This window comes from Erinaceus europaeus, chromosome X (assembly GCF_950295315.1).
Source record: "Erinaceus europaeus chromosome X, mEriEur2.1, whole genome shotgun sequence".
In the NCBI taxonomy this organism is placed as follows: domain Eukaryota; kingdom Metazoa; phylum Chordata; class Mammalia; order Eulipotyphla; family Erinaceidae; genus Erinaceus; species Erinaceus europaeus.
Window position 1 is genome coordinate 70,157,025 of NC_080185.1, and position 14,832 is coordinate 70,171,856.

Sequence of the window (14,832 nt, forward strand, 5' to 3'; positions counted from 1 at the left end):
TTAATTTGTTAGCACAGAGAAAAAAAGTGTAAAGGGAAGGGAGATAGAGATGGAGAAATAGAGGCACTTGCAACTCTGCTTCACCACTCGCGTAGTACCCCCTGTGCAGCTAGGGGCTAAACATGTGAAAATGGGTCCTTGTGCATGTGATATGTGTATTCAATATAGAGTGCCACTGCTCAGTTCCTGAGGCTATCTTTATAATTTAATTTTTCATTATTTATTTTTGAGAAGGATAAAAAAGAGAAAGACAGAGAGAAAGGAAAGATACCAAAAGTACTGTTCCACTTCCCATGGAGTTCTGTCTGGTTCTGTTAACAGTTGATCCATGGTGTATTGGTGTTAGAATCCGTAGGTCCATCATGTTGTCTATGAAGTGTGTTTTGATTACTTAATTCACACCATTCACATTTATTGTGATTATTGATATTTTTCTATTTACTGCCAGTATATCCTCTTTCCATATATATTATGCAAATATATCTATATCTATATTTTCTGGGATCTCATACTCACACAGTTTCACTGCTTCTGTGAAACTTTTTTAATTCATATAGTGACAGAGTGACAGAAAGAGGTAAAGAAACCACAACATAAGAGGTTCCTTAGGTGCTAGGACACCTCCCATTTGGTGTCATGGTTCAAACGATGGCTGCACACAAAGCAAGGCTCACATCTTACACTGTGACTACTCTAGCACAGTATTTTTTCTAAATATTTGCATTTTCATTTTAGTGGCTTTCCTTGGTGATTCACTCAGTTTCTTCAGTTTTTCTTTCTTTCTTTCTTTTTCAAACTATTTCATGAGGGGACTGTTTAAAGTACAGTTGTAAGAATATGGGTACAATTTCTAATCACCCCATAATAGGTGACTACTAAATTCCTTTAATCCAAATATTTATTTTGTGATTGCCATGCAGATTGTTTCAGATATTCTGTAACTCAGGTAGTATTTTTGTGGTATGATATCAACATTACCATTGCTATTAAATGATAAATATTTTATATTATCATTCCTCTGGTTTGATGTATTATTGTCCTATTCGATACTTATTTGGTCTTCTGATTATATTTTAATAATTGAGCTTTTTATTGTTCTTCTTTACTCTTGTCCTCTTGAAGAACTCTTATAATATACCCAAAGATTAATGAGTATATAGAGACAATGTGGTGTATTTACAGAATGGAATGCTAATAAGTTTTTTAAAAAGATAAAATTCTGTGATTTTATTACAACATAAGTGGAGTTGGAGTGTAAAATAAGTTAGAAAAAGAATGGTAAGAAAGTGATAGCAAGAAATGGAAAGATATCCCATGCTCATGGATTGGAAGAATAAATAACACCAAAATGAATATTCTCCCCAGAGCCATATACAAATTTAATGAAATACCCATCAAAGTTCCACCAAGCTTCTTTAAGAGAATAGAACAAAAACTACAATCATTTATCTGGAACCAGAAAACACCTAGAATTGCCAAACAATCTTGAAGAAAAGAAACAGAAATGGAGGCATCACACTCCCAGATCTCAAACTATACTATAAGGCCATCATTATCAAAAAAGCCTGGTACTGGAACAAAAATAGGCACAAAGACCAGTGGAAAAGAATTGAAAGCCCAGATCTAAACCCCCTATGGACATCTAATCTTTGATAAGGGGGGGGGCAAAGTATTAAATGGAAGGAGGAGGCTCTCTTCAATAAATGGTGCTGGGAAAAATGGGTTGTAACATGCAGAAGAATGAAATTGAACCACGTTATCTCACCAGAAACCTTATCTCCAAATAGATCAAGGACCTAGATGTTAGACCGGAAACTATCAAATACCTAGAGGAAAACATTGGTGGAACACTTTCCCAAGGACATCTTTGATTAAACAACCCCAATTGCAAGGAAGACTAAAGCAGAAACAAACCAATGGGACTACATCAAATTGAAAAGCTCCTGCACAGCCAAAGAAACTATCACACAAACAAAGAGACCCCTCACAGAATGGGAGAAGATCTTCACATGCCATACATCAAACAAGAGACTAGTCACCAAAACATACAAAGAACTCAGCAAACCTAGAACAGAAAAGCAAATGACCCCATCCAAAAATGGGCAGAGGATATGAACAAGACATTCACTTCAGAGGAGATCCAAAAGGCTAACGAACATATGAAAAAGTGCTCCAGATCACTGATTATTAGAGAAATGCAGATAAAATCAACATTAAGATACCACCTCACTCTTGTGAGCATGGCATACATCAAAAAGGACAGCAGCAACAAATGTTGGAGAGGCTGTGGGGACAGAGGAACCCTTCTGCACTGTTGGTGGTAATGTAAATTGATCCAGCCTCTCTGAAGAGCAGTCTGGAGAACTCTCACAAGGCTAGACATAGACCTTCCATATGACCCAGTAATTCCTCTCCTGGGGATATACCCCGAGGACTGTATAATACCCAACCAAAAAGATATGTGTACACCTATGTTTATAGCAGCACAGTTCATAATAGCTAAAACCTGGAAGCAACCCAGGTGCCCAACAGCAGATGAGTGGCTGAGAAAGCTGTGGTATATACACACAATGGAATACTATGCAGCTATTAAGAACAATGAACCCATCACTAGTTAATTAATATGAAAGAGAGAAAATTAATTGTATGTCTCAAAGTTTTTAAAACACAGACTGTCTTCTTAATAAATAGGCTGTGTATTTGATATGCGGACTCTCTCAAAAGCCTAGACCAAGTAGATCAGAGGCAACCAGTGGCACAGCTATTTACAAGATACTGGGTACTATACAGCAAACCCTAACAAAAGAACTTTTCAAAGTTAACCCAATTACCAAATAATGTCATGATAACATTAAATATCCATTGTCTTTTTGAACCCTAAGACAGCAGGAACCTCACATCTCCACTATAGAGCCTATATTTCTCCCAGTCCTGCAACCTTAGAATAGGGCCCACTTTCCAGCATGCCTCTCCCAATCCATATCAAATAATATCGCACCAGCCAATCACAACCTAATCAATGCAACGATTGCCACCACAACATGCTTCAGCTCAGACTGTGTCCAGAGACTTCACATGTGGAATGACAACCCTTCAGCTTCATTACTCGGGTGAGACCTTTCCTTTCATAGCATTCTCTAATTCTATCCCAGGTGGTTCACTTTCTAACAAAGTCCCAAAACCTAGATATACACCAGATTCTGTGAGAGAAAGCATATGTTCACACGTATCCATATACAAGTGCAAAATATATACCTGAAAGCAGAAGTACACTAGAGTTTGTAGTGAGTACCCCCCAACACTTCCTCTCCACTATTCCAGCCTTTGGGTCCATGACTGCTCAACAATTTGTTTGGCTTTGTATGTTAACTCTTTTCAGCCACCAGGTTCCAGATGCCATCAGGATGCCGGCCAGGCTTCCCTGGACTGAAGACCCCACCAATGTGCCCTGGAGCTTCACTTCCCCAGAGACCCACCCTACTAGGGAAAGAGAGAGGCAGACTGGGAGTATGGACTGACCAGTCAACGTCCATGTTCAGAGGGAAGCAATTACAGAAGCCAGACCTTCTACCTTCTGCAACCCACAATGACCCTGGGTGCATGCTGCCAGAGGGATAGGGAATGGGAAAGCTATCAGGGGAGAGGATGGGATATGGAGATTGGGTGGTGGGAAGTATGTGGAGTTGTACCCCTTCTACCCTATGGTTTTGTTAATTTATCCTTTCTTAAATGAAAAATAAATTTAAAAAAAAGAAACCATAAAAAAAGAACAATGAACCCACCTTATCTGACCCTTCTTGGATGGAGCTAGAAGGAATTATGTTAAGTCAGCTAACTCAGAGAGATAAAAATGAGTATGGGATGATCCCACTCAACAACAGTAGTTGAGAATGAAAAACAGAAAGGGAAACTAAAACCAGGATCTGATTAAATCGAGAGTAGGGCACCAAAGTAAAAAAAAAAACCCTGTGGTGGGGGGGTCGGGAGGGTGGGATGGCACACAGTCTTGGTGGTGGGAATGGTGTTTATGTACACTCCTATTAAAGTGTAGTCATATAAACCACTATTTAATTAATATGAAAGGGGAAAAATTGATCATATGTTTAGAACTTTTTAAAACACAGACTGAGTCTTTTGAATACATAGTCAGAGTCTTTGATATGTTGACTCTCTCAAAAGCCTATACCAGGGAGAACAGAAGCAACTGGTAGCACAGCTATATACAAAATACAGGGTACTATACAGCAAACCCTAACAAAGGGACTTTTCAAAGTTAACCCACCTACCAAACAATGTGATGATAACAATAAATGTCCATTGTATTCTTGAACCCTAAGACAGCAGGAACCTCACATTTCCACTATAGAGCCTATATTTTCCCAAGTCCTGGAACTTTAGGGTGGGGCCTACTTTCCCGCATGTTTCTCTCAATTCATACCGAATAATATTGCATCCTCTGACCGAAACCTAATCAACGTAATGAGTGCCACCCCAGCATGCTTCACTTCAGACTGTGTCCAGAGACTTCAGGTGTGTAATGACAACCCTTCAGTTTCATCACTTGGGTGAGACCTTTCCTTTCATAGTATTCTCTAATTCCATTCCAGGTGGTCCACTCCCCAATAAAGTCCCCAAACCTAGATATAGTCCAGGTCCCCTGAGATAGAGCATATGTTCATACATGCCCATAAACCAGGGAAAAATATATGCCTGAAAGCAGAAGTACACAAGAGTCTGCAGAGAGTACCCCCCCAACACTTCCTCTCCACTATTCCAGCCTTTGGGTCCATGACTGTTCAACAATTTTTTGGCTTTGGATGTTAACTCTCTTTTCAGCCACCAGGTTCCAGATGCCAGCATGATGGCATCGTCAGTCCAGATTTCCCTGGACTAACGACCCCACCAATGTGTCCTGGAGCTCCGCTTCCCCAGAGACCCACCCTACTAGGGAAAAAGAGAGGCAGACTGGGAGTATGGATCCACCAGTCAACGCCCATGTACAGCAGGGAAGCAATTACAGAAGCCAGACCTTCCACCTTCTGCAACCCACAAGGACCCTGGATCCATACTCCCAAAGAGATAGAGAATGGGAAAGCTATCAATGGAGGGGATGGGATACGGAGATCGGGCTGTGGGAACTGTGTGGAGCTGTACCCCTCTTATCCTATGGTTTTGTTAATGTCTCCTTTCTTAAATAAATGATAAAAAAATTTAAAAAGGAAAAAGAATGTTATACAGTTACCTCATTTTTGTAAGAATACAAGGGCTCAGAGTAGTTTCACAGGAGGTTTCATAGGGTTACTGAGTCATGGGGGGAAGCCTTTCACACCTGATTTCTCCACTTTGTTTTTATTTTAATTATGTTTATTTATTTATTTGGATAGAAACAGCCAGAAATCAAGAGGGAAGGGAATGACAGAGAGGGACAGAGGTAGAAAGGCACATGCAGACCTGCTTCACCACTTCTGAAGTTCCTCTCTGTAGTTGGGAAACGGGGTTTGAAACCAGATCCTTGCACATGGTAACCTATGTGTTTAACCAGATGTGCCACCACCTGGCCCCTCTGCTTTCTTTTGCCTCCACGGTTATTGCTGGGGGCTTGGTGCCTGCACCATGGAATCCTCTGTTCCTGGAGGCCATTTTTCCCATTTTTGTTGCCCTTGTTGTTGTTTTTATTGTTATTGTTGTTGTAGCTATTGTTGTTGGATAGGACAGAGAGAAATGGAGAGAGGAGGGTAAGACAGAGACGGGGAGAGAAAGATAGACACTCACAGATCTTCTTCACCCCTTGTGAAGTGACCCCCCTCTATAGGTGGGGAGCCAGAGGCTCTAACCCACATGCTTGTCCTTGTGCTTGTCCTTGTGCTTTGCTGCCAAGTGCGCTTTTAACCCGCTGTGCTACTGCCTGGCCAGAGGCCCCCCACTTTCTATTTCACTCCTTTCTACTTGCTAGGCTGCTGGGGGGAGGGATTCTATCAGCAATCCTATGCTTTACCTTCTACAGGTAGAAAACCAGGAGCTGAGGGGCTCAAAAAGGCTCCGCATATACCATCAGCTCACAGCACAAGGAAGACCCCTGGTCCCAGCTCTGATCCCTTGTCAGCAGGCAGCTTCTCTCCACTGCAAGCAGCAGTTCTATCCTGCAGACAAGGCTGCAGTTGCCTGGGAGTTGATATCCCAGCAGAGAGGACAGAAGGGGAGGGGGAGGAGAGGAGGGACAAGGGGGGAGCGGGGGAGGGGAGGGGAGTATGAGTGAATAATGGATGAGGCTCCTGCCTTCAGAAGGAGCATCCCTGACCTGCCCCCAGGACAACTATAGGTAGCCCTTATAGAAGGACCACCTCCTTTCTTTTTAAAGTTATTTAGTATTGATTTACAAAATTGTGGGATAATATGGGTATAATTCCACAACATTCCCGTCACCAGAGTTCTGTGTACCCATTACCTCCATTGGAAACTGCAGTGGTTCTCCCAAGGTCACAGATTTGGGCTATTATGTATTTTCCTTTTAAAATTAAAAAAAGAAAGAAAGACAACAGACAAAACTAATACAAATATAAACATAGTTTAGGAACCTCTAAGGGAGTTTTTCAAAGAAGATGAAAGGCAGGAAGGGCAGATGAGATCCAAAGGAGACAACGTAGCAACTTACTTTTGAAGTGGTATTACAAAGCATTCCTGCAATATATACAATAATGTAAAACAATGTCTAAGACCACAAAGAAAAATTACTATGAAAAAATATACTGATACCAAGCAATGAAATGCTTATAGAATCAACCAGAAAGATATAATTAAAAATTCACAGGGTGACTTCCAGAGGTGGGGCTATGAGAAGCAGCAGATGTGTTTCTCTCCTCTCCTCTCCTCTCCTCTCCTCTCCTCTCCTCTCCTCTCCTCTCCTCTCCCAGATCAACTAGGAATACCAAAGGAGACCACCTGGGATCACAACAAGACAGGACTAGAACTGCTTCATGAACCCACCAAATCACCGGTGAGTGCAAACACCTGTGGCTGGTGAACAGAGAGGAGCCTAGGGAGATATTAAGTGGCTGGTAGCAGTTCAACAGTTTGTCAGTTCCACATCCAGTCTGTTTCACCACAAGGGGACAACTGAAGGGAGGAGAGGACTCCCCTGAGACTCACCAATTGTAACTCTTAGTCTCCATTGCTACTGCCCTCAGAACCTGGAGCAGGGAGGCCTTGTGCTGACACCAGGGAACAAAGAACTAACCAGGAAACTTAGGAGAAGATCTATACCTCAGTGGCATAGCAGTAGGCCTGTGTAAGTCTCTTTGCATAACCACTGAATTATCTCTGCCACACCCTGCTTTATCTGTTGGTCAGCAGTGAGGGATTAAGCAAAGAAGCTTACTTAAAGCCCTTGGGTTCCCATAGCCTACAGGGAAGAAAAAGGACAAAAAAGGCTTTTAAGCCACTAAGCTCCAAATCAGGACTATTGAAATAACTGTTAACTTCCTCAACTGTGAACCCTTTAATTACTTTACTTAGACACAAGTCAATCTAGGCAGTAGTGATCAGTAATTTAAAAAGTACTGAGAGAGGGACCTCATAACATAATATATATAATGGTTAAACCAACAAGAAGAAATATTGGAGAAATGAACCAGGGCAAGAGTCCAGCCAAAAGCCCCCCAGAGACTGAAGCACAAAATAATGTCAGTGGCCTTAATTCACCTATTAAAAGACACAGAGTAGGAAGACGGATCAGAAAATACAACCCAACAGTATGTTGTCTACAGGAAAGCCACCTAACTCAACAAGAAAAACACAGACTCAAAGTGAAAGGATGGAAAACTATCATACAGGCCAATGGCCCATTAAAAAGGACAGGAAAAGCTATTCTCATTTCTGACACGATAGATTTTAAAATAGATAAGATTAAAAAAGTTAGGAATGGACACTACCTAATGCCCAGAAGATGAGTCAATCAAGAGGACTTAACAATTATTAACATCTATGCACCCAATGAGAAGCCATCTAAATACATCAAACGTCTACTGAAAGAACTACAGCAATATATTAACAACAACACAGTCATAGTAGGGGACTTCAACACCCCTCTGTCTCAACTTGACAGATCATCCAGGCAGAAAATCAGTAAAGACATAAGGGAGCTAAATGAGGAGATAGATAAACTAGAACTATTGGACATTTTCAGAGTCATTCATCCCAAGAAATTGGAATACACATTCTACTCAAGTCCACGTGGACCATTCTCAAGGATAGACCATATTTTAGGCCACAAAAACAGCATCAGCAAATTCAAGAGCATTGAAATCATCTCAAGCATCTTCTCAGACCACAGTGGAATTAAACTAACACTGAACAATCAACAAAAGATTAGTAATAGTCCCAAAATGTGGAAGCTGAAGAGTACACTATTTAACAACTACTGGGTCAAAAAGGAAATAAAGGAAGAAATCAAAATGTTTCAAGAGTTCAATGAAAATGGAGACACAAGCTATCAAAATATTTGGGACACAGCTAAGGCAGTACTGAGAAGGAAGTTCATAGCCATACAAGCACACATTAGGAAACAAGAAAAAGTACAAATAAACAGCCTGATTGCACATCTTAAAGACCTAGAAGAAGAACAAAGGAATCCTAAAGTAACCAGAAGGACAGAAATCCCTAAAGTTAGGGCAGAAATCAATAACATTGACAATAATAAAACCATACAAAAGATCAACAAAAGTAAATATTGGTTCTTCAAAAGAGTGAACAAAATCGACAAAACTTTAGCCAGACTCACAAAACAAAAAATGGAGAAGACCCAAATAAATCTGATCATAAATGAAAGAGGAGATATCACAACAGACACCGCAGAAATTCAACATATCATGTGAGGCTTCTATGAACAAGTATATGACTCTAAGCTAGAAAACCTGGAAGAAATGGACGATTTCCTAGATACCTACGAACTTTCAAAATTAAGTAAAGAGGAACTAGATAATATGAAAAGGCCCATCACAGCTAATGAAATTGAAACAGCTATCAAAAATCTTTCCAAAAGTGAAAGTCCTGGACTAGATGTTTTTTACAAATGAATTCTACAAAACCTTCAAAGAAGAACTAATACCTCTACTTTTAAAAGTCTTATAAGATTGAAGACACTGGAATACTCCCCTCCAGCTTCTATGAAGCCAACATCACTTTGATACCAAAAGCAGACAGGGACACAACCAAAAAAGAAAAATATAGACCAATATATCTGATGAACATACATGCTAAAATATTGGATAAAATTCTAGCCAACCAGATATAGCAGTATGTTAAAAAGATTGTTCATCATGACCACGTGGAGTTTATCCCAGGGGTTGCAAGGTTGGTTTAATATACGTAAATCAATCAATGTGATCCACTACATCAATAAAATCAAGACCAAAAACCACATGGTCATATAAACAGATTCAGAGAAAGTCTTTGACAAAATATAACATTCCTTTATGATCAAAACACTACAAAAAATGGAAATAGATGGAAAATTCCTGAAGATAGTGGAGTCTATATATAGCAAACCTACAGCCAACATCATACTCAATGGTAAAAAACTGGAAGCATTTCCCCTCTGATCAGGTACTAGACAGGGCTGCCTACTATCACCATTATTATTCAACATAGTATTAGAAGTTCTCATCATGGCAATCAAGCAAGAGCAAGAAATTAAAGGCATACAGATTGGAAGAGAAGAAGTCAAACTCTCCCTATTTGCAGATGACATGATAAAATACATAGAAAAACCTAAGGACTCCAGCAAGAGGCTTTTGGAAATCATCAGGCAATACAGTAAAATGTTAGGCTACAAAATTAACATTCAAAAGTCAGTGGCATTCCTCTATGCAAACACTAAGTTAGAAGAAGTTGAAATCCAGAAATCAATTCCTTTTACTATAGCAACAAAAACAATAAAATATATAGTTATAAACCTATCCAAAGAAGTGAAAGACTTGTATATTGAAAATTATGAGTCACAACTCAAGGAAATTGAAAAAGACACAAAGAAGTGGAAAGACATTCCATGTTCATGGGTTGGAAGAATTAACATCATCAAAATAAATTTACTACCCAGAGCCATATACAAATTTAATGCTATCCCCATCAAGATTCCAACCACATTTTTAGGAGAATAGAACAAATGCTATAAATGTTTATCTGGAACCAGAAAAGACCTAGAATTGCCAAAAACAATTTTGAGAAGAAAGAACAGAACCAGAGGCATCACACACCCAGATTTCAAATTGTATTATAGGACCATTGTCATCAAAACTGCTTGGTACTGGAACATGAATAGACACATTTACCAGTGGAATAAAATTGAGAACCCAGAACTAAGTCCCCACACCTATTGACATCTAATCTTTGACAAAGGTGCCCAGACTATTAAATGGGGAAAGCAGAGTCTCTTCAACAAATGGTGTTGGGAAAAAATGGGTTGAAACATGCAGAAGAATGAAACGGAACCACTATATTTCACCAAATACAAAAGTAAATTCCAAGTGGATCAAGGACTTGGATGTTATACCACAAACTATCAGATACTTAGAGGAAAATATTTGCAGAACTCTTTTCTGCATAAATTTTAAAGGCATCTTCAATGAAATGAATCCATTTACAAAGAAGACTATGGCAAGTATAAACCTATGGGACTATATCAAATTAAAAAGCTTCCACACAGCTAAAAAAAACTATTACCCAAACCAAGAGACCCTCCACAGAATGGAAGAAGATCTTTACATGCCATGCATCAGACAAGAGGCTAATAACCAGAATATATAAAGAATTTGCAAGTCTCAACAACAAGAAAACAAATAACCATCCAAAAATGGGGAGAGGACATGGACAGAATATTCACCACAGAAGAGATCCAAAAGGCTGAGAAGTACATGAAAAAAATGCTCCAAGACTTTGATTATCAGAGAAATGCAAATAAAGACAACAATGAGATACTACTTCACTCCTGTGAGAATGTCATACATAACAAAAGGTAACAGCAGCAAATGCTGGAGAGGTTGTGAGGTCAAAAGGAACCCTCCTGAACTGCTGGTGAGAATGTAAATTGGCCCAACTTCTGTGTATAGCAGCCTGGAGAACTCTCACAAGGCTAGAAATGGACTTACCCTATGATCCTGCAATTCCTCTCCTGGGGATTTATCCTAAGGAATTCAACACACCCATCCAAAAAGATCTGTGTACAGATATGTTCTTAGCAGCACAATTTGTCATAGCCAAAATTTGGAAGCAACCAGGTGTCCAACACCAGATGAGTGTCTGAGAAAGTTGTGGTATATATACACAGTGGAATACTACTCAGATATTAAAAATGGTGACTTCACCGTTTTCAATCTTGGATGGACCTGAAAAATTCATGTTAAGTGAAATAAGTCAGAAACAGAAGGATGAATATGGGATGATCTCACTCTCAGGCAGAAGCTGAAAAACAAGATCAGAAGAGAAAACACAAGTAGAACTTGAACTGGAATCGGCATATTGCACCAAAGTAAAAGACTCTGGGGTGGATTGGTGGGGAGAATACAGATCCAAAAAGGATGACAGAGGACCTAGTGGGGGTTATATTGTTATATGGAAAACTGAGAAATGTTATGCATGTACAAACTATTGTATTTACTGTCAAATGTAAAACATTAATCCCCCAATAAAGAAATTTAAAAAAAGAAAAAGAAAAATCACTTGTTCTCAAAGTTAATACTGTAAAACAATATACAGAACCACAGCTACAATTTTGTTTTGTATAATTTTAACATAGTTTGTTGATGAAATTCTGTTTTAGAATATAGTGTTGTCTTGGGGTTATAATTTCACATCTCCCCCAAGTATATGTTAGTATGCTCACTCTCTAGTAAAGTAACATTCTCTCTCCCCTGTAGTTCACTGTGAATGATCTCTGTGGGTTTATACTAAAGGTTTCACTAGTGTTTTCCTTTGCTTTTTTCTTTTTTTTCTTTTTATTTATTTATTTTCTCTTTTGTTGCTCTTCATTGTTGTTGTAATTATTATTGTTGTTGTTGTTGATGTTGCCATTGTTAGATAGGACAAAGAGAAATGGAGAGAGAAAGGAAAGACAGAGAGGGAGAGAAAGCTAGATACCTGCAGACCTGCTTCACCGCCTGTGAAGCGACTGCCCTGTAGGTGAAGAGCCGGGGGCTCCAACAGGGATTTTTATGCTGGTCCTTACGCTTTGCGCCACATACACTTAACCCACTGCGCTACCGCCTTTATTTCTTAAATCCCGCTGTATTTCTTAAATCCCACATATTAGTGAAATCATTCAGTACTAGTCTTTCTTCTGAGTTATTTCATTTATGATCTATTCCAACTTTATCCATGTTAAAACATAACTAAGATTGTATATATATATATATATATATATATATATATATATATATATATATATAACAACTTTTTGGGGGTCTTTCTTTCTCTCGTCTTTCTTTGTTTCTTTTTTATTCACCTGGTCTGAATAATTTCTATACTACTCGTTTCTGTTTTGATGAAGAAGAGGCAAGTGTTATCATTGTTGCTCTTGGTAAGATTGTTGACCAGAATAATGAGAGACTTAAAATTATTTACTGGAGTCTACATAATTTTGCACATAATTCACAGGCTTATAGTACCTTAGATTGGAAAGGACGTAATCCAAACTCTACCAATACCAAAGGAATCTCCATCTTGTGCTGTAAAATATCTTTACTAGAAGATCACAACTGTTTATATTCCATTAGTTCTATATAACATGACTTTTGTTTTTCCAAAGGGTCTTGATTAAATTAAAAGACTTAACTGCAAAAAAAAAAAAAAAAAAGAAAGAAATCAAGAGAGGAAGGGAAGACAGAGAGGGAGAGAGAAAGATAGACAACTGCAGACCTGCTGCAGCCGGGTGAAACGACCCCCCCTGCACATGGGGATCCTTAAGCGGTCCTTGCGCTTCAAGCTATGTGTGTTTAACCCGCTGTGCTATCGCCAGGCCCCCTAGATGTTTCTATATCCTGATTTCTTCATATAACACTGTCATATTTACAGTATTAGAAAATAAGTTAGAAGCACATAAGCAAGATAAAATACAATTAGCCCCCCCCCCCCCCCCGCCTTTAATACCCTGTTGTTACAGTCTCATTGTGATGTCACCGCTCAACCTTCAACTTATAATGCTGAAGTCCTGGTAACATATAGGAGGGGAAATGAATCCTCCGAGATTGTAAGTATACTTTTCCTTACTTTTTGGTGTTTTTTTCATGATTAATAAACTTTCTATACAATAAACTATATATATTATATATACTATACATATATTATACATATCTATATAATTTCATGACTATTTTATTTATAGATTAAAGTATGTATTTAGGATAGGGGAATTACACAATAGTAGTGTACTAAACTTCATGCCTATAAACCCTGATGGCCCGGGTTTAATCCATAGCACCCATGTATGCCATTGCTGATCAGTACTCTGGTCTCTACCTCCCTCTCCCTCATGAAAATAAAAACTAAATCTTTAAAAGATTATTTTAGTACAGATATGAATTTACAGTAATATTTTGAGCACTTTTTGAGATTTAACGTATTCAGGCTCTTCAAAAATTGGCTACGTGAACTGACCATTTTATCTCTGAAACATATATCAACCACATTTTATTTTAGAAGGTGATTAATATGTATTATAATTTAAACTGTAAAATATTATACAATCTAGTAAAACTTTATTACACTATTTATTGTAGTTAATTTTGTATGTAAAGAAAATTAAACTATCCCACTATTCTGATAAAAGTGAAGATTTTACATTATTTAAAAATTAACATATGTTAAACTGACTTTCAAAGATGTTATTAATTGACAAAATAGTACTCATATAGAACCAATGAATAGTTTTCCTGCAATCATTGGTGGCAACATTTTTTATTGAAAAATTCAATTTCCTTAGAATATTGCTAAAAGTAATAGAAAAGATAGGAAAATAAAGCCATATTGACTTGCAGTTGCTAGTGTCTATGTGTACCAAATTTAACCGTAATAGAATATTATTTATCCAAAAGGAATTTTTCATGATACAAGTCAATGTAAATGCTTGTGAAATCAATAACTCCAGTTAAGTTACTTTATAAATAATTGCAGAATATGAATTAGATATTTATAGACATGTAATTGTGAATGACAATTTAATATATGAAAAGAACTCAGATATGGAAATAAAATATTTGACTTATAAACTCAAATTCTATAAACAGGTATTTTTTTCTTTTTAAATAATAAATTTCTGGTACACCTGGTAAAGAGCATATTTTACCATACACAAGCACCCAATCCCCACCTACAAGGGTGGAGTTTCATGACAGAGAAACAATGTTACAGGTGTCTCTCACTCTCTGTCTCCCTCTCTATCTTTCCCTACCTTCTCAATTTCTCTCTCTACCCAAAATATTATCTTAATTTTTTATATTTATTTATTTTCCCTTTTGTTGCCTTTGTTGTAATTATTATTGTAATTGTTACTGATGTTGTTGTTATATAGGACAGAGAGAAATGGAGAGAGGAGGGGAAGACAGAGAAGGCCAGAGAAAGACAACTGCAGACCTGCTTCATTGCTTATGAAGTGATTCCCCTGCAGGTGGGGAGCTGGAGGCTCGAACCAGGCTCCTTAAGCTGGTCCTTGCACTTTGCGCCACCAAAATAAATATTTTAATGATATATTTCTGTAATGTTTACTTTTAATTGAATATGTAATAATTTTAGAATCAGAAGATTAAGTAAATTTAAAAGAATAAAAATAATAATTTGACTAAAATT

At 38.0% G+C, this 14,832-nt stretch overlaps 1 protein-coding gene across 1 annotated transcript in view; it reads left to right on the forward strand.

Annotated features, from left to right (window-relative positions):
• Window positions 1–14,832, forward strand: part of CYLC1 (cylicin 1) — a 66,828-nt gene that overhangs the window by 21,546 nt on the left and 30,450 nt on the right. The window lies entirely within an intron of this gene.